The following is a 27214-nucleotide window of genomic DNA, read 5'->3' as shown; positions in this document are numbered from 1 at the left end:
AAGTGTAAATATCAAAATAATACAGGGTGCGTCAGAAAGAACGGATGGATTTCACATGGCAAGAAAATTGTAAAGATTCATGAAATCAAAAATGTATTGTTATCAACATATTCACCAATACATGCAGTTTATTTATGTAAAACACCATTATCCATATGATGTCCTTGGCTTTCAATACAGGCATCGAGACGTTTTCTGATGTTCGCCATCACTTTCACAGTCATAGCTGGTGCAATTGCCACGATTTCTTCACGAATCGCCGTCTTCAGTTCGTCCAGTGTATGTGATCGATGTTTACAAACTTACGCCTTCAAATGGTCCCAAAGAAAGAAGTCGCAGGGCGCGAGATCTTACCGTAGCCTCGGACAATCTCAGTGCAATAGAATTTCGTCCAGGTGATTTCTTCTTTAATGTTGAACCTGTGATACGAAATGAAGCCTCCCACCGCAAAATTGTATTCCGAGTTGGAATCCTAGCGTGACATCCGATGTCGAAATGAGTCCTGAGTGGCGATCACAGACTCTTCATTTTTCAAAAATGTCTCTACGATGAAAGCACGTTGTACACCAGACCAACACCATGTTCTCAACTGAAACTGCATTCTCTGGCTGACCCAACAGTCGTGGTCCCCCTCACTATATCTCTCTCCTCGTTGCGTATCGATAGTTTGAAATCCATCCGTTCTTTCTGACGCACCCTTTACTAGCATTTGACATGTTTATTTGTGTACAAAATTATGTGCAATAAAGGCCCGAAGTTTAACTTTAATTTATATCAAAACTCATTTTTATGACTTATCTCTCTTTATCGAAATATAATCGATATAATTATTTTGAGTAAAATATTAATGTGTCTGTGTGATCAAAAACACACATTGGCGATAGATGAATCAGTTATGAGTTTATGACTATTTTCTTTGTGTGTGTGTTTTTTTGTATTCTATAAAAAGTGATAAGTCTAGCTATGGATTCTTATGGAATGAAGAATTCAGTCTTAAGATAAATTAATTATGCACACATTTGTACGGTATGTTTCTTTACGGTTTTGGTCTTACATTTTATCCCCTCCGAACAAGTAACTATACACAGATTGGAAAGTGCCTCTCTTTATTAAAGAATTAATGATTGCTATTTGTAAACTTTCCTCGTTTATATTTAGTAGAATGTTCACAGCAACACTAATAGTCTACTTAGTTGTATTAAAGTTTGAAAGACAGTATTGCAGAATTTCGGAAGCGAGGAGTATGCTGAACATCTCAATATAAGCCAGTATGTTTTAAAAATTATGTCACATTTCAAAAGTAATTGAGGGGTTGGGTGCAAGAAAGGAACTTCTCTCAAATGCAAGTTTTCAGAAAAATGATGTTGAAAATTCAAACCGTAATAATGTTACCTATTAACGCCTTTACATTTTGGGTACTCCTGACCTCTATGGTCACAGTATTGAACTACAACTTGGTGATCATATGTACAACAGATCAGGGAACACAATAAAGCGTTTTACTCAAAAACGGCACATCCTCTAAAATGTCCTTTTTGCACCCAGGCCCTCAATTGTAAATAGGGTGTTAGTATATAGAGATGGCTATTTTATGTAAACTCTTGAAGAACGAACTGCGTACCTACATCTAATTAAACCGTACAATTTATAAATACATTTTCTTAATTTTTTGATATTGCATATGTGGCGCAAAGGCGAAATGTGATTATAGACTATTCGTGAAACCTACTTGCGCGTGAGGGGAAGAAAAATGGACCAGGAAGCTTCTCTCCATCGCTACGCTTGCACTTGTAGCTAGCGAGCTCACTTTCACCATAAGGCTCTTACTTTGACCTAGTTCGCATTAAAACGTTTGATAACGAATGACCTATATAAAATCATAGTAGGCTAATCATGTTTCATAGCAACGGGTTAGAGAGAAAAATAATAGATATATGCATGTCGTCTTTTGCCATAATAAAGATACCATCAGTATGCAAAATCTCCTTTCGCCAAAAATTTATATATCACCTTTTGCCTTGAAACCACAGATGAAATGCAAAAGTTTATTTTGATGTGAATACGACCTTTTTCGAAGTACAGTTTATGATAAAAGTCACACTTTTTACATATATACGAATTTTAAAACGATTCCGCTGGATTTTGGACGTGCTAAAGCCTACTGTACTGCTGTCTGTTGAGTGTTGCGTAATCTGCTTGCAAGTAAATGAGAGTGGAGTGTTATGTAATAAGAAATTCAATCATATCTTTGATAACTAAAAATCAAATAGATTGATAATAAATTAAACAATATAAATGTATCCCGAACGATAAATATAAAATATACAATAATGACGTATTCATACATTCGTCAGAATTCCGTGAATCCCCTGTCATTTTTTATTTGAATGTATTATAAATTATTCATTCGTTCCTGTCTTTTCAGTAATATTTGAAGGAAATAAGTTGTAACTATAATATCATTTGCAACATAAAAAATAACAATTATAGCAGAACACATTAATCATATACTAACAAAATATCCTTTATCTTCATGACACTACAATTTTATTCTACTAAGAATGACATCAGAAAAAATCCTAAATGTCAGTGTGTCTTCGGAATCACCCTGTATATTATCAGGAGTGAAAGAGAAAAAGTTCAATCCAAACCCCTTATGAAAAGATGACGTAACTGACGACAGACCCGGTCTTTAGAAATTGCGATGTGGCGACGGGTTCTCTTTTCGGATCAGAAATTCTGTATGCACATTAGTCTATAGCAGAACTCTTAAGTCAGATGTGGAATTGAAATGTTACATCGATGTTAGACATACACGTAGGCTGAAAGGAAGCAGTCGTGATGCTGATTGCGTTTCGTATTGAACTACTACTTTTGCTCTTCTTATTGAACGTGTTTCGTTGCCCATTGGAATCAACAGCGACCATTGATAGTGCGCTGTTAACCTTTATTCGTTTAACAATGATACAGATAATAGTGACTCTTAATTCAGACTATGAACAAGGAGCTTTGGTAGAGAATAGAAAGTCCTGAGCGTGGTGTGCACCGAGTTATAAATGCATAAAGATCAAACGTTTCTGAGCTACCTGTAGATGCCTTCGTCAGATGAACAAAGAAAGGACAGCCCATTCATGGTACCTATGCAGAACTGGGGCATAGCTATTGTTAATGGATACACTACAAAAACTAAAAAACTTCGCAGTTTGTTAGCTTATGAATGATGTATTGAAATTGCTAGTGCTGCATGTATTTATAGTGTCTTAGAAGTTGCATTGAAGGCTATAAATGGTAAATTAAATTTACAGTTCATTTACATCGACATAAAAGGTATCTTCATTCTCAGCACACCTATGAATGAAGTGGCATAATATTTTTTTAGTAGGTTATTTTACGACGCTTTATCAACATCTTAGGTTATTTAGCATCTGAATGAGTTGAATGTGATAATGCCGGTGAAATGAGTGGGGGGGGGGGGTCCAACACCGAAAGTTACCCAACATTTGCTCATATTGGGTTGAGGGAAAACTCCGGGAAAAAACCACAACCAGGTAACTTGTCCCGACCGTGAATCGAACCCGCTCCACCTGGTTTCGCGGCCAGACGCACTAACCGTTATTCCACAGGTGTTGACCGTGCGGAATATTATGCAGTCCACACCTGTGGAGTAACTGTTAGCGCGAAACCAGGTGGCCCGGGTATGATTCCCGGTCGAGGCAAGTTACCTGAGGTTTTTCCCGGGGTCTTCCCTCAACCCATTACGAGCAAATGCAGTGTAACTATCGGTGCTGGACCCCGGACTCATTTCACCGGCATTATCACCTTCATCTCATTCAGACGCTAAATAACCTAAGATGTTTATAAAACGTCGTAAAAAACCTACTGAAACAAAAAAATATATATTCCGTACGCATGTATCGTAACGCAAGAATGGAACAAAGAGCGAATATGAAATTTAGTGTTCAATATTAATCTTTTCCCAGAAAGTCCTTATATGAAAAAAATTATGAAGAATAATTTTTTTGGAATAACAGAACCCTATGATCAAAAAATGCTTGAAATGGCAGAGAATATAGCCATGAATCACAATATTATCATACAAAAAGGTGTCTATGTAGCTTACCCTTATCCCCATGTAAACAAATGTACCATCCATCGAATTATGGTGTAATGTTGTTGTTTAGTCAACTGTTCGAAGACGGGTTTGATCCTTATAAGTGACGCCAATAAGACATCACTCATGAGGCAACTAAGCCTGGAGGTAATAAAGTAGGGTGGTCATTCACTTTCTGTCTCTCCATTGCATACAGTACACTAATTAGAGTTCAGATGTATACAAACAATTGTTCTTTTTTATTTGGTTATTTAACAACGCTATATCAACGACGAGGTTATTTAGCGTCGATGGAATTGGTGATAGCAAGATGATATTTGGCAACCTACATTGTGCAGTTCTTATATAATATATTGTGTTATTGGTGCGTAGATAATGTTGGATTTAAATTTTCTCTCTTCGTATTACGTTGACAAATACTTTGCGTACCTCAACACTTGCAACAAATTCTTCCCCAGCAGGGCTCTCATTCGAGAATGGATTCCTTTCCAGTGACAGTTATCAGGTTATATATACTTTTGATTTTTCTCCTTCAAAATTTTCTTAAGTTCTTTCATCGGAACTGTGAAAAGCGGATTGAGACAAATAGCCAACAGGCTTGGGGCTCACATAGATTCTTTTACGCAGTCCAAATTTCTGAGAGCGCGCGATCGCATACGTTTTAATAGTTCCTCTTCTCATTTCCCCTTCTTTCAAATGTATTTCATTGCTGATTCCTTCCCGGAGAAGAACTCTCATTCTTTGAGAGCATCGCCTTTAACGCGCAAGGAAGTGTAACCGAAGAGATGGGAATTGCTACTCATCGGGTTTCGTGTAATGCTGTGCATTTCAATGGGAATGAAAACTTAATATCCGTCATGTATGTGATACGTACAGGCGTGAAAAACTTGACGGTCTGGAGAAGTTCCCCATGGTACTGCCAATTTAATATGACAAATTTTTCGCTTGCTGGCTGCACCATTTCCTTCTACAGCTCGCCTGTGTAGGTATGCACGGATGGATTGGTTTATGCGCTACAAATATTTTATTAAACTGGTTTCGCTTGGGAATAAAATTTGTAGGATTACTGAGTATTCGTGTGCACACTTGTTTTTTTATTTTTTATGTTTTTAGACTTTCGGTTTTAATATCAGTACAAGTTTATTTAATATATAGTTACACTTTTAGTACAGGTTGGGTGAGATAGGTGGTTTTATGAAAATAACACACCAACAATATTGAAACTAAAATTCATTGTCAAGTACATATACATAATGTTTACAGCAGTATCCAAAATGTTCTTGAGTCATGACAGACTGTATAAATGATACATGACATAATCATTATCATACAGATCTGGCTTTCTTGTGACGGTGTCGTGTATAGTTCCTGGGGTAGCTCAGTCGGTAGAGCGTTCGCGAGCTAAGCGAAGGGTCCCGGGATCGATACCCGGCCCCGGAACAATTTTTCCTTAAAATTATTCAAACCTGCTTTAGAGGGAGCTACTACCTGAAAGCCAGATTTGTATAATACATTCGTTACTGGAGGTACGTTAACAGAAAGCCACAATTTAAAGTCACACAGTGTTTGTGTGCACTCACAGTTGAGTTCTGGCGTCTTGTCAGCTCATGTGTGTTGTGTGGATATAAAAGAAAAAATTGTGACGGTGTCGTGTATAGTTCCTGGGGTAGCTCAGTCGGTAGAGCGTTCGCGCGCTAAGCGAAGGGTCCCGGGATCGATACCCGGCTCCGGAACAATTTTTCCTTGAAATTATTCATAATCATTATCATCATTATAATCATCATCCAGAATTTAGTAGATTAATGATGGGTTGCAGGAACATTCTTATTTGTTCTTTAACTCTTTACTGTTCCATAATTACAAATGTAACGTTGTAAGGAAATTCCTTTACAATTATTACTTAAATTATTTGTAGAAAAAGTTAGGAGAAAGTCTCAAATTCTAGTTTAAAAATACAAATACGATATAGCTCCTGACTTAATTACAGATAAATGTGCAGTCAATGTAAGGGCCGTAACATGGATGAATAATAGGATGCGAAACTGCAGTCAGCACCATCTAACATAGACAGGAAGAAGTAACAAGACTGAGTTTAGTGTCGTAGGTGTTGAACATTAGAAATACGTCATGCGTCGCAGAAAAATTCCGTTAGTTCACCTATGATCCTACACTTAAACGTTACTTGAAAAGACAAAATGGAAGCAAGAAATGTGCAAAAAAAAAATCAAGGTAAAATTCTGCAGTGCTTGGGAAAAGTGGCATAAGTCAGTTTCCACAAACATTTTTTATTAATTTGTTGACAACTTACGGAACATCTGCTCGCTTGGGAAAAGGGACATAAGTATTTCTCCCATTACAATAATTCATACAGAAAAAAATCAAATCGACATAAACTAGTGTGAAGACAGGTTTTTTCCTTGTCCTGTAAAATTAACATTTTTGACTTGTGACACTTTTCCCTAGCACTACAGAATTTTAACTAATAAGTAAATAATCCATGTATTATGGGTTCCTATCACCACGACATGGTGCGTCCTCACGTTGCGGATAGAGGAGACGGCCTCCAGATATGGAGGGTAGCTGCGAATATATTGAATAAGCAGTCGCGGACAGCCGATAAAGGGAGGTCCTCCAGCTTGTAGGTTGGGCGAAGAGCTAACAACCTATCACAAGAGCTTGTTATGAAACTCCAACATTAGCGTCGGAATGGGACTGATTCTTTGGCGCGACAACAGCGAAGGATTAAGGATATGAGATTTGATACTTGGAATGTTACGAGTAGGCCTATTTATAGAACAGGATGGATAACATTAGTAACAAAAGAACTGGCTAGGTACAGAATAGACTTTGTGGGAGTACAGGAGGTTAGGTTAGATGGGAATGGCGTATCACCAATAGGAGATTACTTGTTGTACTATGGGGAAGGAAATAATAATCACCAATTAGGAACAGGATCTTTATTCATAAAAAAAGTAAAATCAGCAGCAAAAAAGATCAAATTTATTAATGACAGGCGATCGTATTTAGTACTTAAAGGTAGATGGTGCGATATCATAGTTATAAACACAGCGGATTTTCGGTCCCAACACTAAACGTTAGGTGTACGTCAGTTGCAGGGAGGTCACTGAATTCATTGCTACGCTCACTTAGTACGCTAAGGGACGCGACGTCTTGTCGCTGTGTGGGACCGAAAATCCGCTGTCTGGTTATAAATTCTCACGCCCTTACAGAATGCAATATAAATGATAGCTTCTATCTTCTGTAAGAAATTGGAACGCACTTTTGATCAGTTAACTAGGTATCACATGAACGTTTTATTGGATTTCAATGCTAAAGTAGGACGAAGGATATTTTTAAACCGACTACATGTAACTAGTAATGCTAATGAAGTTACGTTAGTCAACTTTGCCACATCAAACAATTTAATTGTGAAAAGTACAACATTCCCTCATAAGGATATACAGTGGAAGCTCTTAAGTTTGACATTCCTATAGTTCGACTGCTTACGTAGGAGAATTAGACACGCCCCTATACGGGCACTAAGAAATGGGTTTGCCATTTGGATGGAAATTGGTTCTGTGTTTTATAGTGATATTTTTGTTAAAGGAAAACAATATTTTATTGATTAAGACATCCGTATTTAATCACTAATTTTAAATTAATGAACTCTTCTTTTTCTATTTGAGAATTGTTCCGTTTGTGAGACGGAACTGTCGAAACCCACTGTGGTACTAGAAGCGCATACACAAGTCTCGGGGTGGGCAGGAAATGCAAGTACAGTACTGTATTCGTTGATGGATAACCAATAAGAATTTGTATTCATTTCACATGCTACACCCACTACCCTTATTGGACCGAACTTTCAATTCTGTTTTGCCGAACTTAGGAGAGTCCACTGTATATAAATATACTTGAACGTCTCCAGATGGAGTCGGCCCGGGTAGCGCAGTCGATATAGCGTTAGGCTTCTGTGCTCGAGGTTACGGATACGATCCCAGCCCAGATCGTTGGCATTTAAGTGTGCTTATATGCGACAGGCTCTTGTCAGTAGATTTACTGGCATATAAAAGAACTCCTGCGGGACAAAATTCCGACACACCGGCGACGCTGATACAACCTCGGCAGTCCTTAAATAAACCAATTTTTTTTTAATTTCTCCATGGAATGACACACAATCCAACGGATCACATCTTGATAGATAAACGAAGACAAACTGGTTTAGTAGACATTCGATCCTTCACAGGGTCAAAAACTGTGATTCTGACCATTATTTGATAATTTTAGGAAAATATTTGGGGTTAAGAGGGATGAAGTTACAGGATAATGGAGTAAGTTATACAACGCAGAACTGCATGCATTGTAATCATCACCTAACACATTCACGAACATTAAATCCTGACGTTTGAGATGAGTAGGGCATGTACCACGTATGGGTGAATCCAGAAATACATATTAGGCCTAAGAGTGTTAGTTGGAAGACTTGAGGGAAAAAGACCTTTTGAGGAGGCCGAGAAGCTAGATGGGATGATAACATTAAAATTAGTGTTGTGGGATTAATCGATTAATCGATCAATTTCTTTTGTAAGATTAATAGATCAAAAATATTTAATCGAATAATCGAGTCGATTAAAATTAATCGGTTGTAGTTGATATTAATTATTATTTTGTTAATTAGCAAACTCATACTAAAAATTCCGACAATATTTCTCTCCCGGAAATTGCTTACTTTAAAGCACAATAGTACTGTTATTTTCCAACTGTAAACCAGGTAGCGTAGGAAAAATCTTTGCACAAACACTTCAGAAAAAGATGGAGATATGAGAACAGTGACCTAGTCTACCTCTATTGAAATATGAAGCACAATGCGAAATCCTTATTAAGTTTTATGGTTTTCTAAGAAAACTTCCACCTTGTTGTCAGCTCATCTTCCTAGCATATGGAATACATACTTTCCTGGGATTCGTCCCCCTCATCCCTTATAAAATAGCCATGTCTACACTGCGTGCAAGTGAGAGCGTAACTTCCTTCTTCTCTTTCTAAAATCTGGTAATTCGATTACAATAGGGGGCCAATCGTTTGTTTCGACCGCTGTACTTTTGCAGGAGTTGCAGTTTCTGTACTGAGTTTGTATATGAAGGTTGTGTGTTTCGTTTGATAAAGAAGAAAAATCAGTTTTCTGTGGTTTGTGAAAAGTGTAACTCATTGTCATATGAGAATTTGAGAGGTAAACTCGGTGAAACGTTTGGATTTAAATTGAACGATCGTGGAGAAGTGTTTGACAGAAAAAAAGTTTTTTTTTGTGTTTAGTGATGCAGGAAACATTGTTACTAAACGTAGAGTGGCATTTATTTCGGAGCATGTGAATGCACTCACATGTTTAAAATCATGATGGTAGGGATTGGATTAATCTTGCTCAGGATAGGGACCGATTGTGGGCTTATCTGAGAGCGGCAATGGAACTGCGGGTTGTTTAAAAGTCATTAATTGTAAGTAAGTAAATGCTACACTAATAAATAGAACATCTAAAAAATTAAAAATTACAAATATGTCCTAAGTTATATATAATCGACATTACTTATGAGACGACCTAATATATTTCATTCTCTCCGCGGAGTAAAAATTTGAGACCGTAGGACTTTTCTAACCGCTCCTTGATCTCATATTTGATACTGCATGGACGCAGATAGTTTTTCCTTGAAAATAAAAACTGATACGTTGCTCGCTGCACTGCGAACTTTGCGATCGGCGAAAGTTGTACGAAGTTTATAATGTTATTCAGTGTATTATCCACACCTCAGTAAATCACTGCGGTAACTAATTCAGCAACGACCGCATTCTGCGTCTCCAGTCCCTGGAGCCCTGCGCTGGTTTTTATCGCGACAACGCGCGACGTCATCTGTCTGGTCGCCAAGGAATTTCATAAATAGCTGCACAGGAGCGAGTCTTTCCCCTCGTTATTATTCATCATACTAATTAACGATTTCGAGAAAAATTCGGAATTAATTAGTTACAGGATCCCGTATAGTTTTATTATTATCTTCATAATACTAATTACATGTTATAGAAGAGACAGTGTTTTAACTTTCTTCTTAGATAAAGTTTTGTGATGTTGCATGAAATCGACTTCAATATTTTCTCGGAAATTCTTGTATTCAGCATCCCTGATATAAAACAGTATTGTCACCCTGCCCTCTGTGTGTCTTGTCTGTTTGTATGTAACATTTTTTTCTGAACTGTTCTGCGTATTTTCTTGATAGTGTTCTACTTTACATAAAGGGGAATGATTTAAATTAAGTACAAATTTTCGAATGACTAGGAATCAGTGTAGCAGAACACATACCTAATTTCGTACAAGAACACTCCGCATATCAACAAAGATAACGCAAACTCCTTCCGCTCCCGGACCCCTGATTGGTCCTATGTTCATGCCGAAAAATGAGGCATGCATCGATGCGTGTGAAGTAGTGACAGATGAAGCGACGTTACAAATAATTATTTTAAACTATCAACTTAATATAAAGCATCGAATGTATGCGAGATTTTTTTACAAAAATTTTTACATTATTTTAGGATGTTACGATGTTTCAGTCCTGAATAGGAATATCTTATACGAAGTTTTACAGTTAGATGGCAGGAGCGTTCCATGCGGCACTTCATGATGTAGGGCTATATTATGTCGTTTGCTACAGTTGATTACGTTCTCCCGCTTGTTGGTTTTTGTGCGTGTCAAAATTATATTTATAATTATTTTGTATAACCTAGTATAACTTAATAATTCAGTATTTTCTTACCTCATAATTTAGTTTAATTTACAATAAATAATAGCGTAAACTTGTATAATACTGAGCGATTCCCCTTAAGAGATGGGTGAGGAAATCTGCAGTAGCCTATGCAGGATATAGATACGAGTAAATTGAATATTCATGAACCTAAACGAGAGCTTTGAGAACGATGTGCACGAATAAAAAAATAAATAAAATAGGAACTTTGTCGAAAGTAAATATTACCTCTTTAATCATTAGTATTGTAAGTACCGTACGCAAAAAAGAAAAAAAAGAAAAAAAAACAGGATATGCAGCCACCAATGTATTTTTTTTTATAGGAAAGGGACTATCGAGATTGAATTCCTCGTATGTTTTTCCTCTAGTTGCAGAAAGATTAAATGCAATATTTGATAAGATGATTGTAATATGATCGCAGTAGCTATATAGTATCACGATTATTCCTGTTTTTTTGTAGGTTAAGGAAATGCAGTTTTGAATACTATGTAGGATGATTTTGAAAATTTGAAGTAAAAACATGGTTTTAATAATTAATCTACAACAGATTAAAAACATTATTCACGAAATGGATTTCACTATAAATTGTCCTGGATAATAAACTTCTCAGTTAATCGAGAGTTTACTGCAGGCGTAAACTTCGGAGACTCCTAGAAGTACTGAATATAATCTAAGCTAACATAGCTTGCTGTCGAGGTTGCATATGTTTTTATTAATTTACTTTTGCCTCTTCCAAAATGAAACTGTAGCCAGGAATTCCTTACTTGAAGTAGTTATTTTTGTTTAATTGCTAACACTTTCGAGGCGCAGTTTCATTAGTTAAATTTTTTTAAGTTAAAAGCATATATTCAAAAACCTTCGGGATCTGAATGAAGACAAAAGGCTTTCCCTGGTTTTTACATATAGGAACACAACAAAAATTTGCCATTTGGAGTTGTTTTTAAGGGTATTTAATGTACTAATACACTACGTAAATCCTCAATGTTTAGATACCGGAAAACAAATGCACACGCAAAGCGGATCCCTCAAAGTACACGCGCACTATCTGTTGGTGCTAGTTCAGGATATCCCTATTACAGGCAACTTACTCAGCCATTATAGCTAACGCTATCACTTATGTCGCAGGACGTTAACAACACGCAATTTCAAAACAGCACAGCACCGATACCGTATTCTGCAGGGTACAAGAAGCATACAGAAAATGATTGATCGATCACTCTTCCCATCTCCGTGTTTGGTTTATGTTGTGAATTGTAATGCAGCTATATATGAATTACACAACCTGCTTGTCATCTTCTCACGCCTCATTGCCAACGCTCAGTGCTCGTCTCCGCCTACAAATCAAATTCCTTCTCGATTGCCTTTGTTATACTTTTCCAACGGCTTCATATATCCTATTTTCTTTACATGTTTAGAAAAACATGTTTCCTATCAAGTCTTCGAAAATATACATACAGGTTGTGTTTTTAGACTTGCTTTACTTATTTCACTGGTAATTTAATTGTTTTTGGAAAGATATGTGGACAAAGTACTACATATAGTTATAGACATACCATTTTGTATTTATGGTACTGAAAGTTGAACATTGAAAGGAATCCAGTCAGTATATAGAATATTAAATTTCTGTACTGGTAAAAGAGTTTTCAGAGCTAGATGGCATTCGAATAAACACATAGAACTATTAAACACTTAGAGCACTTTTCAAGACATTAAAACTTTATTAAATATAAAGTTGACATAAAACTGAAAACATTATTTGATTCGTTCACTAATAGTGTTTAACGTCATAATTAGAGGGCGGATGTTGATGGCCTAAAAATTTACTTAAAATGATTATTAAAATGCCCTTAAACTAATGGAAAAATGACATGAAATTTAAAAAAATTAACATTTAAATATTATTCGCCGTACTCTCACCACAACTTCTTGAAAATTAGTCACCTTGTTTCAATGACTGCCCTGCAAATCTCGGAGAGAGGAGGCAACTTTCTGGAATTTAACTAAGGTAAAGGAAAAGAACATACAACAAAATGAACGTTTTAAGGAAAAACTACAGACTTTAATGAGGGTTCACAATGTGTTTCAATCAGTGGTGGTCCATGCCAGTGGCTTCATTCTCTGTCTCCTCCTTCCGCGCTTCACTTTTGTTACCAGATCTTCCAGATGAGGGAGTGTGAATGACAAACAAATTGCGGACGCAGCATGCATTCTTGCAATCTTTGTGTTAAAAATACTGTTTACTACAGTAGACATCTCTTCCGAACCATGTTGAGGACACAACGTTCTGAAAGTTCCCCCCCCCTCAAAGCATAAATTCTAAAGACACCCTCGTACCGACAAAAGAACAGTAGCGGTCAAAGTCCTCACTTAAACTAAGCTGTTGTCAAGCATTTTATATTACTTCCGTTGTGTGAAGTGAAGCCTTCAGTGGAATAAGGGATGGACTTTAAAGTCTGTTCCAAACTATAAAACTCAAACTTCACTGTTATTCACTTATTCAGTAGGTAATTACTACTGATCTACAGTATTTGCTTAGAAAATTATTTAACAGACCTAGTGGTAAAGAAGAAAGTAAAATCCATTTCATATGATCTAAAAGTTCTTCAAAATATTAAAAATGACCAAAAAAAATCCGAAAAAATATAAAAATAACCTATTAGTTCAAAAACGTCAAAAAATGCAATATAAGAAATTATTTTTTTACGTTGATATTAACATAGAAAGGATTTCTATATTAACAGGCATCGTCCTAATGTGAAAAATAGCATCCGCCCCCTAGTCATAATGTTTTGTAGTCAGTTTTGTTGCTTCGCTTGCGTTAGAAACATTTATTTCGAACTGCAACATTTAAAATTTATTCATCTATAGGTTATTACATGTTTTTCTGACATTTTGTCCCTGAAAATAACGATTTTGTGTCTGCAGATTTGAAGTGGTCTTCTTCAGCGGCGAATTTTCTAAAGTCCTGAGAAGATATATAACTCTAAATGGTTTGAGGTGTGGGCCCTGTAATCTGTCTTCATTTCGTGGGCGTCTTGGAAATGTGTGGCGAATAAGAAAAGTCCTTGTAGATCAAAATCTCCGGAATACAATGTAAATGCATCGGAGGTTTTACAAGTCCAAGATACGTATTAGAATATGGTACATGCAGCAAGAAAAAAAGTTGGCGAGAGGGTTGCGGATGATCTATTTCAGTAGTATGGTATATTCTCAAGAGATAAGTTGAAATTGCATCCTCGTAAAAATGGCATTCTTTTAAATTACGAAATTTCAATTATTAATCACTTAAAATTTCAGTATATTTCGCTTGATTTCTCTTCTGAATTCTACAAAGGGCCTGGAAAGAGGCTATTAATTTAACATTATTTATATCAGTTTCTATACTTAAACGAACTTATTTTTTATGAATGAATTTTTTTTTCATCAACAGTTTCTCTGTAAGTTGTAACTAATATGAAAGTAAAAATGGATATTGCAAAACTCCGAGAACAAGGAACGAAGTAAGAACCGAAGATAAATTAATAATATTGTCACCGTAACAAAAGTAAGCGATGCAATTTTTGAGACCCAGTCAAGAAGATTAATGTCCTTGTTGAGGAATGATGAAATAGAAGGCAGTGAGAACTTCTGTATAACAAGAAATATAGTAAAACTTAGGCCTTTGTTACAGAGCGTTCCAGGTTTAGGTATATAGAAGTCTTCTTAGCAGACATCCCCCATCTTTGTAATATAACTAGAATAGTTTATTTATATATTTTATTACGTTTCTAAAATAACGGAAATAAATCTAAATACTGTAACTAAGCATTGCTGCAAATATAATCGCTTTATATTGATTATAAATATACTTACATATTAGTTTATTTCCAGTAACCGAATAAAGAGAATAGATTTACTTCTGTTATTTTATTTTACGTTAGAAAATACGTAACTAACTTATTTTAATTAGCTTATATTAAAAATAGGGGGATGTCCCCTAAGAAGAGTCTGTACACCTAATGGTATTTTCTAAACTCCACACTTATACGTTTTTTCTCTGAAGTCCCGAAAAAATCTTGTACGTTCCATGCTAATTTATTTCGGTTATACTATTTTTTTACGATCGTATTTTCGTATTTTAAACCTCAGGAGATACAAAACGTCATTTATACGTTCTGAATCAATTTTTCTCAAAATTAAGTTTGCCATGAAAATGTAAGAGCTCGAAAATACAGCACGTGTTCATTGTCAAGACGCAGGCCACTTCGAAATTTGTGGAAATTCGAAGTGCTCACGCTTTTTTTTTTCACCAATCTTGTGTCCTTTAATGATGCTGTCACAGCTTTAGAAACAAGGGAATATTTCGTAACACACCTTGATGTAACTAAACAAATTATGGAACAATTATTACAACTTGTGGACATGGTTTATTCCTTAGGAGCAAGAACAAGGTAGGTCAATATCATAAAATTTTCTGGATTTAAGTTTGAAATGTAATTATCAGCCATACAAATAAACTTACATTCTTTAAGGATATGTGTTTTGAGTACTGTGGCTTAAGTATGAAGTTAAAAATTATTTCTCTTGTGAAATTTTGACTAATTAATTTAACTTGTTCCCCCATAACATAACCTTCAATATTATTAAATACCATTTCAGTTGCACGTTTTTCTAAATTGTACATTTTTTTTCAGGCTCCCATAAAAACTTATAAATGAAGTTTTACTGTAATTATTTTCTTTGCTATACTCTTATTACATCCTGTTCCCAAGACTCAGACGATACGGCACAGTTTTTACACTCTAACGTTTTGAGGTCTTCCTGCGTACCTCGTCTGTGCAGAACGGTTTCATTGCTGTAAATCATTATTTTCCGTAAGATAACCTTTATTATGCTTCGATGATTACGTATTATTTTCACATGGGTAAGATGATCTTAGTAAGGTACATTCTCAGCTTGAATGACTTACGAGAAATACAAAAGAAACAAAAACAGACAGACAGCGGAAATGAGAATCCTGTGGAGTGAACGGAGAACGACGCTAAGGGTTAGGAAACAAGAGAGCATCTCGTGTACAGTCAGTGCTTGATGCTGTTTCTTTATGCAGAGGGCAATGGTTCGCCTTTTTCAGCAGAATTCCACGTAGGAATACCTTCTATCATCATCATCATCATCATCATCATCATCATCGTCGTCGTCGTCGTCGTCGTCATCATCATCATCGCCATATTTCCAATAATATTGCCAACGAATGTGTGTTTGCGGATGATACATCATTATAAATATTGTTCTAGCAACGGTTTTTCTTTCTTTGTCAATTCTATGACTTATTCATTAAACATTGCCATTTCTTGGTTTCAGGGAACGGTTACAGTCTTAATTTCAATGAAGCGCAGAAAATAATTTTAAAAAGAAACCACGACTCTTTAACTTCAGACAAATGGTTAATTGCTTCTTTCAATACTCGTTCGCAAATTGACTCGGGATCATCATATAGATTCTCTATGAACAGGATTATATAGGGTCTGAGAAGGGGTGAAAATAACTCATAGAAAGTGGGGGAAAAAAGTAGCAGATGTATTGTGATCAGTGAACTGTTCTTGGCTGTTTCATTGATTCTATTATTGTAGAAGGGTCTATACATTTGAGGGGTTCACAACCAGAGTGGACCAAGTCCTTCTGGAATAATTTTGAGAAATTGAGTCTTAAAGTTCCTGGCTCATGCTTAGCAACCTTCACCTTCCATAGGAAATGCTGCCCTCTGTCGAGTAACAAATGAGTTTTGGACTTGGTTTGTTATGGCAATGGATAAATCTAAGTTTTCCTTATCTGAAATTGTATTAATCCACAGAGTGACCACTGGTGGATTTGGTCCACTGTGGTTGTGAGCCCCTCATTTACAATTTAATTTTTTTCATCAAATTTCTAATTTAAGTTTCGTACCCCCCAGAGATGTGACACATAAGTTTTGGATGCGTTTCCCCTAACCAAACTGGTACTTTACTTGAAACGCGAACATGTTTTTTTAATTTATTTTTTTTTTTTTCAGAAATGGCTCTTAAGATTTTATTTAAATTTTGCGCATGAACTACACGTACCAATATCTAAAACATTTATTTTAAACTATTTTTTTGTACTTACACTAATAACGGAGATGTCCTATGTCGCGCGACTTTGACTCACCCTGTGTATATATATATATATATATATATATATATATATATACATATACATACACATATATACATATAGGCGGATAGACTACTCCCCTTATTGTTGCTCCAACCAATTTTCTAGCCCTCGCTCTCCTCTGAAATTTACTTGCAGAGTTCATCACCGAAGTTCGTACTTCGCCCTGCAACTATGTTTTTTTTCCCCCATTGATGAATGGTGTGAGGTGAGTATAAATGCAAATTTTTGCCGGAGTCGAATTTGTAATGTCTAGGGACACTTCGAAATTCTGAAATCTAATCCGAATAATTAAACCGGAGAAACAATAGGACCCCTCGGTTATCTCAGTTTTCATTAGGGGCAGAGTAGGAATATATAGTACACCCCTGCTATATTTATAGTGTAATTGGAATGGGAAAGGTCGTTAAAGTTTACGACACTAACCAGAGGGGACGTCATAAAAAACGTTTAACAACCCCTGCGTACAACTAACGGGTATTATGAGCTATCAAAAATAGTGTGTATACTCCGCCATACTCATTCACAAGAAATGTGCCTCGCTCAACTCTTTTTACTCAACGTCTGAAACTCTGGTAACTAGTTCTTGGGCTTTAACGATCCAAATGCGAAAACAGGATCATAATATAGGCTACTACAATACAGTAATGTCATTTCGTCTGAGTAATCTGCATGAGACTCCAGCAAATTCGAAGGATTTGGAAACTCAGGTATGTCGTAAAATGATAAATTTCTTGTCATCTTGGAGATGATTTTACTTGTGTGGTATTAATTTCTTGACTTTAGAGTGATATTTTTAGAGTGATATTCGTGTGACAGCCACAAACAACTGGAGCAAGCATAACTATTAACCCAACAGAGTTCATAACAATTCCTCGTCTCTGTCTGTAACTAATTCTGAAATTTTAGGTTTGAAAAACTCTGTATGTTGTTCACAAATCATGGTAGTGTCAGAATTTTTTTTTTTTTTTTTTTTTTTTTTTTTTTTTTTTTTTTTTGCGAGCATTCGAATAGTCGTCTCGCCACATAACGTCGTGTTGTAAGATGTCATTCCTGGACTACCATTGTGTAATTGTGGAAGAAATATTTTCATGAAATTTTGGCCAACGTATTGGTCAGGCGCCCACCCAAAATCGTGATGAATTTCCCCAGCTGCAATAGGTAGCGAAATCCGGTTCCGTGAACCAGTTATGACGACTAGGTTTAACATCGTGCTAACCACATGATATTGTGTATGGTCGTTCATCTGTGCTCAGGTATGCGGACTCGAGGACTTCGGCCTTTGTCCTCTATGGGTCGTCTCGCCTAGGATTATTTATTAATTTATTATTCTTTTTCTTCTCCCAGTGTAGACATCCCTTAGAACTTACATGAGTCAGTAAGTTGTAAATGTTGACGTCTTTTAACGTGAATCAGTGACTTAAATTACATAGTTTTGCTCTGTGTGTTAATTTCCCTTAAAACTTATATGAATCGGTAGCTTGTATTCCTTTTCTTCTCATTTATCTCTTTAAAACATGCATTTATTAGTTAGTGTATTGTAATCGTTTAATTTTAGATATGTCCAAGATTGCGGGTTCGATCCCGGGCCAGGTCGATGGCATTTAAGTGTGCTTAAATGCGACAGGCTCATGTCAGTAGATTTACTGGCATGTAAAAGAACTCCTGCGGGACAAAATTCCGGCACATCCGGCGACGCTGATATAACCTCTGCAGTTGCGAGCGTCGTTAAATAAGAAACATAACGTTAACATTTAATTTTAGAATGTTGACGACCCTTAACCCACATATGAATTAGTGAGCTGTATTCATTTCTTTCTATGTGTGTTAAGGACCCTTAAAATTTACATGAATCATTGAGTTGTATTCCGTTTCTTCTGTGAATATTTTCCTCTCTTAAAACATACATGGATTAGTGTACTGTATTCTTTAAATTTTTAAGTGTAGAACTTTAAAGCATAAGTGAGCAGTATTCATTTTCTTCTGTGAATGTGGACGCCCCTTAAAACTTATAGATCTGTGAGCTGTATTCTTCTCTTTGTATAAATATTTACTTTTCTTGAGACATATACTGTGTTGTATTCGTTTTATTTTTAGAATGTTGGCGACCATTAACCATACATGAATTAGTGAGCTGTATTCGTTTCTTGCTGTGAGTGTTGACCTTCCTTAAAATTTATATGAAGCAGTGAGTTGTATTCATTTTCTTCTGTCAATTATGTCGCCTCTTAACCTGCATAAATAAGTGAATTGTATTAATTTTGTTTCGTGAATGTTGACGCCTCTTAAAACATACATGAGCCAGTGTATTTTATTCCTTTCTGTAAATACGAGTATTTACTTCTTGAAACATACATAGATTAGTTTGTTGTAGGCCTATTTGTTTTATTTTTGGAATGTTGACTACACTTATACATGAATTAGTGAGCTGTATTTATCTCTTTCTATGAATTTTGACATCTCTTAAAATTGACATGAATCACTGAGTTGTATTAATTTTCTTCTGTGAATGTTGACGTCCTTTAAATCATACATAAATCAGTGAGTTGTATTCGTTTTCTTCTGTGATAGTTCACGTCCCTTAAACCATATATGAATCAGTGAGTTGATTCATTTTCTTCTGTGAATGTTGTTGTTCCTTAAACCATACATGAATCACTGAGTTGTATTCATTTTCTTCTGTGAATGTTGACGTCCCTTAAAGCATACATGAATCAGTGAGTTGTATTCGTATTCTTCTGTAAGTTTTGACCTCTGCGTCGGATGCCAAATCGTTGAACAGGTGCAGTCAGTCGACTGTTGATGGAAGATCGCGCCTACGTTAGTCGATGTTGGTGAATTAATTTTTCCTCCGCTATTGTTGCGGCGCGGCGAAGCAGGCTAATCCCGTCATTGAATCGACTGTCCTGGCGGTTACATTGACTGATGACAAGCAAGCGTCTCCCTGCAAGTGCAAAATTAATGAACATTGTGTTGGATGCTCAAGATAGAACATAATTGTTTACCACGACATAATGCCGTGGTGGCTTGTGTTATCCGCACCAGCAGCTAACCAAGTGCCGTCAGTTTGCAAAGCTTGTTAACTGGGTAACTTACATGCGTCGCCTCATCAATTATTAATCACTGGTTTCTTGGTTCGAAACTTTATCAGCTCATAGCGTCGAGATCTAATGCACTCAAGTCTCGAATAAAAAGATGAATTCATCATCCAGTTATAAAGTTTGGTACGCCTTGATGTCACACAATAACGAGGAAAGCTATCAATATTATCAGGACGAAACGTCCATTGAAAAGTTTTACACGGGAACGTATTGCAAAGGAAATATTAAATACAATAAATTGCCTGCCAGTACGAACTGTAAGGTACGAAACGTATTCCAAAAGTAGCTTAAGGGACGCGATGCTGAGTTTTGGCCATTTTGGCCTTTATTTATTTTTTTATCATTTTTTTTTTTTCATTTTTTAAATATGGTACCAAAACAATCTACAGTTTCTGGAGGAATAAGCTACTGTAGTCAAGATTTCATCGAGATATATTTATTATTGTTGTCCGAAGACAAGTTGGAACCTCATAAGCGACACAAATAAGGCGTCACTGATGAGGAAACTAAACCAGGTAATGGGGTTATTCTGGCTTATAAATTTATTTTGTCCCATACAAGGGTTGGGAAGTTCATGAAGAGGTCCACTGTATTTCTGAAGACGATTCTCACAGAAGAGCGGATATAATAGCAATAAACAGGCAACAACAAAAGGCTATTATCATAGATCCAACTATACGCATGGAGAGAGATCTAAACCAAGCTCATCAGGTTGATCAGGAAAAGAGGGCCATTTATGAACCTTCTATTCCCTACCTTAGTACCAAGTGTAACATCCCTCTCTTCAATTGGTCAGTGACAGGTTTATTTTTTGGTGCTCGGAGTTCTTTACCAAATTTACTTATAATTTTGTTAACATGTATCAATATCATCTTTTGAAATTCAAAAAATCATCTCGCAAATTCTTAAAGATTCCCTCCAGATTATACAGTTTCATTTTTACCACTCAGAAGGCCTTAATTAAGGATATGCTAATTTTAAATAAAATCTTTTATTTATAAGTATCATTTTATAGTCATCTACTAAGATTTTATTTTATAATTGATAATCAATGGTGCTTAATTATTACATTTTATTTTATAACAATATTCATATTTAATTGATTATATTTGTTTGCTATTAATTTCCGGTTCCTTGTGGTCATCCTTAATTAAGGCCGGACACGTTATTTCTCCCTCCCTCCCTCCCTCTCTCTCTCTCTCTAGCTATATTTAGAATGCATATTATGAACTTTAAAGTGATTTTACCGCAAATCAGCCACCGGCGTAGCTCAGTCGACTGGGGCGCTTGCCTGCCGATCCGTAATTGCACTCGAGCGTGGGTTCGATTCGCGCATAGGCTGATTACCTGGTTGGTGGTTGGGTTTTTTTTTCCGAGATTTTTCCCTACCATAAGATGAATGTCAGGTAATCTGAGGAGAATCCTCGGCCTCATCTCACCAAATACCATCTAGCTATCAACGCTAAGTAATCCAGTATTTGATACTGCGTCGTTAAATAAGCAACTAAAAGAATACCGCAAATCAGAGTTTTTACATTTTAACTTACTATAAATAAGATATCTCCTGAATGGCTATACCTAGGGTAATGAAACTTTGCACACTTATTCATAACAGATTTGTGCATTCTTGTACACTTATGATTATTAAGCAAGCTGCGGTTTTTTATATCGGGCAGTGAAATTGAAAAGCAAAAAAATAAAAAAAAAGTTCAAGGTATTTTTTTATTAATGAAGTATACTGAGCAGGAAAAAAAACAATGTTCCATTTCATTACAGGGAGTCTTAGCTTTATTTTAAACTGTCAGAAAATCGGTTATTATTATGTAAGACCAAGATAAATGTTTACTAAAAATATAGATGATTTTTAAATAATAAAATATTTTTTTCAGGGCACATTGTTCCACATACAAATTTAAGAAAAACTGTACACATGTATTTTAGCAATATCTCACTGATGTAAATTTTTCAAGAAGTTACATTGAAAATTGCAGAAATTACAAACATCTAGTAGCACATAGTCTTTAAAATATGAATTTTGCCAGGCTATTGAAGCACGTGTTTGACACAGGCCTTCCGCCATCAGTTAGGTCAACGGTCATCATCACAGTGCACCTTCGGGTATACACGGATAAGAGACTGCACTATGGTGTATCCGTGGCTTCTGGCGAGTATGCTCTCTCCCACTTCCTGCTGCATGACGGGGAATATTACGATGCGCTACTTACCCGTTACCCATTTCAGCGAGTGCTGACGACCACTGAGTTAGGTCTATAGATCAAATGTAAATATTCTCTCTTTTCTATATCATACTCGAGTTCTACTAACATATATGGGGAGGGGAATTCCTGATAAATGTTGCAAAGAGAACACAACATACTGCTCATAATGACTTACATTATGATCCAACACTGCACTGCTATCCCAGATGTATTTTCAGCCCACACCAGCTGACTACACTAAGGTACGGTAAGAGTCCAGTTTTCGAGCAGACGTTGCGGAGTATTGTCATTACTCTCGTATCATTTCACCAACACTTTCCACCTCTTCCTCATTTTATCTATCATCTGCCATTGTTAAAAATAGGTTAGGATAGTAAGGGCTGTAGAAATCAATGTATTGTAATCTGTATAAAAATAATTATAACTAGGAATAATCTTTACTACGGAAACGTGACAGCACCGCTTGACATTAAAAGTATACAAAAAATATATAGAGCTCTCATTTCAAAAACTTCCCAGTCTAAATAACTAATTATTTAAATTGATTTCAATTTTTAACAAAAAAACACGTCAATTTAGATGTTGAGGGGGAAGTCTGAAACCAGGCTTAATTGCATTTTAGATTTCACCCCTCCCCCCCCAGCCAGCCTCACTTTGAAATTTCAAATGGCAGCCTTATATTTTATACTATATGAAAGAGCATTCAGTTGCTTATACACGTCATTCATTTGGTCTCGCATCTTTTGTTTTCTATCGTCGCCTGGTAACCTGTATTTTTGTTATTATCAGTTGATTGTAGGATGAAAACACAGCTTGTTTTGTGTAATTTCCTCAATTTAATCAATAAGGATGATTTATGTTCTCTCTTGAAGAGTATACACCATTTTAAGGTTTATTTAACACACAAACAACTATTACATGAAATGATCAATATACATTTTTGTACCTTTATTCTTTTCAGCTCTAATCAACAATAACAACAATCCAGGTTGCCAGGCGACGATAGAAAACAAAAGATACGAAAACGAATGAGGTTTGCAAACAATTAAATGCTCTTTCTTAAGTATAAAAATATAGGGGTGCCATTTGATATTTCAAAGTGGGGTGGGGGTGAAATCCAAAATGCAATTAAGCCTGGTTTCAGACTTTCCCCCCTCAGTATTTAAATTGACGTGTTTTTTTTTGTTTAAATTGAATTCAATTTAAATAATTAGTTATTTAGACTGGGAAGTTTTGAAATGAAAGTCTTGAGGTAGTATAGGGAACTAAAACACCGGGGCGACCATATCTTGAGGTACACGTAGTATGAAATTTACTGTGAAAGGATGAACAGTTGACGCTCAGTATTGTTACGTCATGCGCATACCCGGAGAGTCCTTGAGTCTGCAGCTCGTTATGAGGTCACGCATCATTCTGAGATTTCTTCAACAAATTAGCAGTTCTATCAAGAGAGGAATGCCGCCACAATCTAGGAAGAACGCAATTTAGGCAGGACCCGTGACAGTGACATGTAATAATAACTGGGATCTATGCGGCGGCGAACAATGGCAGCAAGGACAAAGGCCACGTGCAGACACCGGCCGGGTCGATTAGAAACACTCGTCAAGGGCCCACCACCCCGCGCGCCGACTTGGAAAACCCAACAGCCGCTTAGCACCGCGCGCTGAGTATGATACTCGATGCAGATCTTGTAAATGTAACGTTTCTGTGTCGTTTGTTTCGGTGCTGTGCCGGAGTTCCTCTCTTTTTGTGCAGATAAGGCTAGACCTCAGCACACACTACATCATTCTCGACCGCAGTGACACTGCCGTGCAACAGGTCTGTGGAACTGTTACGGCAAATATCATCATCACACCATTAAGCCCGTTTCGACGACTCTAATGTCTTGTTAAGCGGATAAATGAAGTTGTGCTGTCCTGATAATTTTATTACTCGGAATGCTGACCCGTGTGAACTCAGTCGGAACAAAGAAGTCGGCAGCGGCTTGGAGATAGGAGACGGCCCGCTAGTAACACTGCACACTGTGCCCAAGATAAGACTTAAAACTTCTCTTCCATACTTCTACATTTTCTCTTCTCCGTTTCCTGCCTCTTCTATAATGCTTAGCTCTCTCTTCGTCCAGTTCTTAAATTTCTCTTTCTTTTCTCTCCCTCCTCTGTGGCATTCCGAATCTACCAGCATCTTCTTCACCGTTCTCTCTTTTCTTTCTTTGTTACCTCTTTCTTAATCTTTTAATTTCTCTGTTCTCTCTGTCTTTCCTTATCTTTCTTGTGTTACGTCTTTTCTTTCTTCTCATCTTCTTCTGTTTCTTCATCCAATTCTTTCTTCTAACTATTACTGTTCTTTCTCCTCATCTTCTTTCACTTCATTCTTCTGCTATTTCTTTTCTTTCTCCTCATCTCTTCTTCCACTTCTTTTTTCCGCTGTTTCTTTTCTTTCTCTTCTTCTTCTCTTTCACTTTTTTCTATTTTTCTTTCTTATCTTTTTTCTTCTTCCATTTCTCTCCTATTTATTTTCTTTCCTCTCATCTTCTTTTTCTTCTGTAATTTCTCGCTTCTATTTCTGTTCTTTCTCATTGTCTCTTTCACTTCTTTCTTCTGCTATTTATTTTCTTTCTCCTCAACTTCTCTTCTTTTACTTCTTCTACTACACTAATGTTTATGGAAATTGCAACACCAGGAATGGAGATTAGTACAAGAGTAATTTTAAACATCAAATTAATCACAAAGTTTACAGTATAAATTATGCATGGTATCATACAAACTGTTAGAATATACGAAGCGTTATATGATGGAGATTCGTACAGGGGTAATTTTATACGTCCACTTAATCACAAAGTTTACAGTATAAATTATTATGCATGATATCATACAAACTGTTAGAAAATACGAAGCATTATGATGGAGATTCGTATAGGAGTAATTTTATACGTCCACTTAATCACAAAGTTTACAGTATAAATTATTATGCATGATATCATACAAACTGTTAGAAATACGAAGCGTTATGATAGAGATTCGTACAGGAGTAATTTTATACGTCCACTTAATCACAAAGTTTACAGTATAAATTATTATGCATGATATCATACAAACTGTTAGAAAATACGAAGCGTTATGATGGAGATTCGTCCAGGAGTAATTTTATACGTCCACTTAATCACAAAGTTTACAGTATAAATTATGCATGCTTTCATACAAACTGTTAGAAAATACGGAGCGTTATGATGGAGATTCGTACAGGAGTAATTTTATACGTCCACTTAATCACGAAGTTTACAGTATAAACTATGCATGGTATCATACAAACTGTTAGAATATACGAAGCGTTATGATGGAGATTCGTACAGGAATAATTTTATACTTCCACTCAATCACAAAGTTTACAGTATAAATTATGCATGGTATCATACAAACTATTAAAATATACGAAGCGTTATATGATGGAGATTCGTACAGGAGTAATTTTATACGTCCACTTAATCACAAAGTTTACAATATAAATCATGCATGATATTATACAAACTGTTAGAATATACGAAACGTTATATGATGGAGATTCGTACAAGAGTAATTTTATACGTCCACTTAATCACAAAGTTTACAGTATAAATTATGCATGATACCACACATTTTGTTATTGTAAAGAAGTCTTTTGTGTGTAATGTACAGTGATAGTTTTGTTGTCTTATTTTGGAACAGAGTAAATTATTTCATTTCCGTACGTCTTATAAACTATAGTTTAAGAAATATGCTTCAACTTGCATTGTCATTCGTAATATAATAATGAAATTAATTGGGTTGAAATGCACACAACGTATAAGGAGGTACTTATTTCTCAGCATTGGAAGTCTGCAGTTTCGGAAATTGAGACACAGTTTAACTCTTCTTAGTCCTTCACCTTTAAATTTTGGCAGGACCTGAGTTGCTCTCACTGAATGCAGACATACCACTCTATTTGATGGCGAGTATCATTATGCTTTGAGGTATAAATCAAAGGCCGAGAAGAAGCAGAAGATAAAGAGCACGAGAAATTTCTTTGTATCGTCCCCACACCCCACGTTTTCTAATTGGAAGAGTCCACCTCGGACGGTAAATTATAAAGAATCGCCCCCGTCTTGCTTACTAGAGCAATTCGCCTGGCCATCTCAGCATTGCAGGAATCAATGAAAGAGAAAAGAGTATTTTCTCCCGACCCTCGTACTGTATTTCTTACTAACGTATTTCGCTTACCTTATACCGTTATCTGCAAAGAGAAGGTCTGCATTGGTATCAACTTATCTTCTACTATTACGACATTGTGCAAGAGTAACACATTGGATGAAAACGTGATATTGACAAGGGAACTGCTAATGACCTCATGTCGAAACCTACCCTCAAACTGGGCATATTGTTACATCTCCACAGCAGATAGATAAATTAAAAAATATCTGTCTTTACCACTGCAAGGTTACGAAAGGAGGTTTTCACTCTCTTACAGTTAGTATGGGCACTTAATTCCTTACATTAATTGTCAGGCTGATTTGGAGATCTTTGTGAGCGGTTTCAGGGACTTGGTTTGGCTCCTCGATGGTTGGGCCTGTTTTTTTTATTTTATTGGGTTATTTTACGACGCTGTATCAACATCTAGGTTATTTAGCGTCTGAATGAGAAGAAGGTGATAATGCCGGGGTCCAGCACCGAAAGTTACCCAGCATTTGCTCGTATTGGGTTGAGGGAAAACCCCGGAAAAAACCTCAACCAGGTAACTTGCCCCGACCGGGATTCGAACCCGGGCCACCTGGTTTCGCAGCCAGACGCGCTGACCGTTACTGAGAAGAAGACGAGCGGAAGGAAT

The 27214-nt window shown here is 36.3% G+C and overlaps 1 protein-coding gene and 1 non-coding gene across 3 annotated transcripts in view; both read left to right on the top strand.

Annotated features, from left to right (window-relative positions):
- LOC138712207 (tyrosine-protein phosphatase non-receptor type 13-like) overlaps positions 1–27214 on the top strand; it is a 1532948-nt gene that overhangs the window by 836088 nt on the left and 669646 nt on the right. The window lies entirely within an intron of this gene.
- On the top strand, positions 5771–5844 carry TRNAS-GCU (transfer RNA serine (anticodon GCU)). Its single transcript has one exon. It is a non-coding gene; the product is annotated as a tRNA-Ser (tRNA).

The sequence above is a fragment of the Periplaneta americana genome, chromosome 13 (assembly GCF_040183065.1).
Source record: "Periplaneta americana isolate PAMFEO1 chromosome 13, P.americana_PAMFEO1_priV1, whole genome shotgun sequence".
Taxonomy (NCBI): Eukaryota; Metazoa; Arthropoda; class Insecta; order Blattodea; family Blattidae; genus Periplaneta; species Periplaneta americana.
This window is presented reverse-complemented; position numbering and strand designations above follow the sequence as displayed.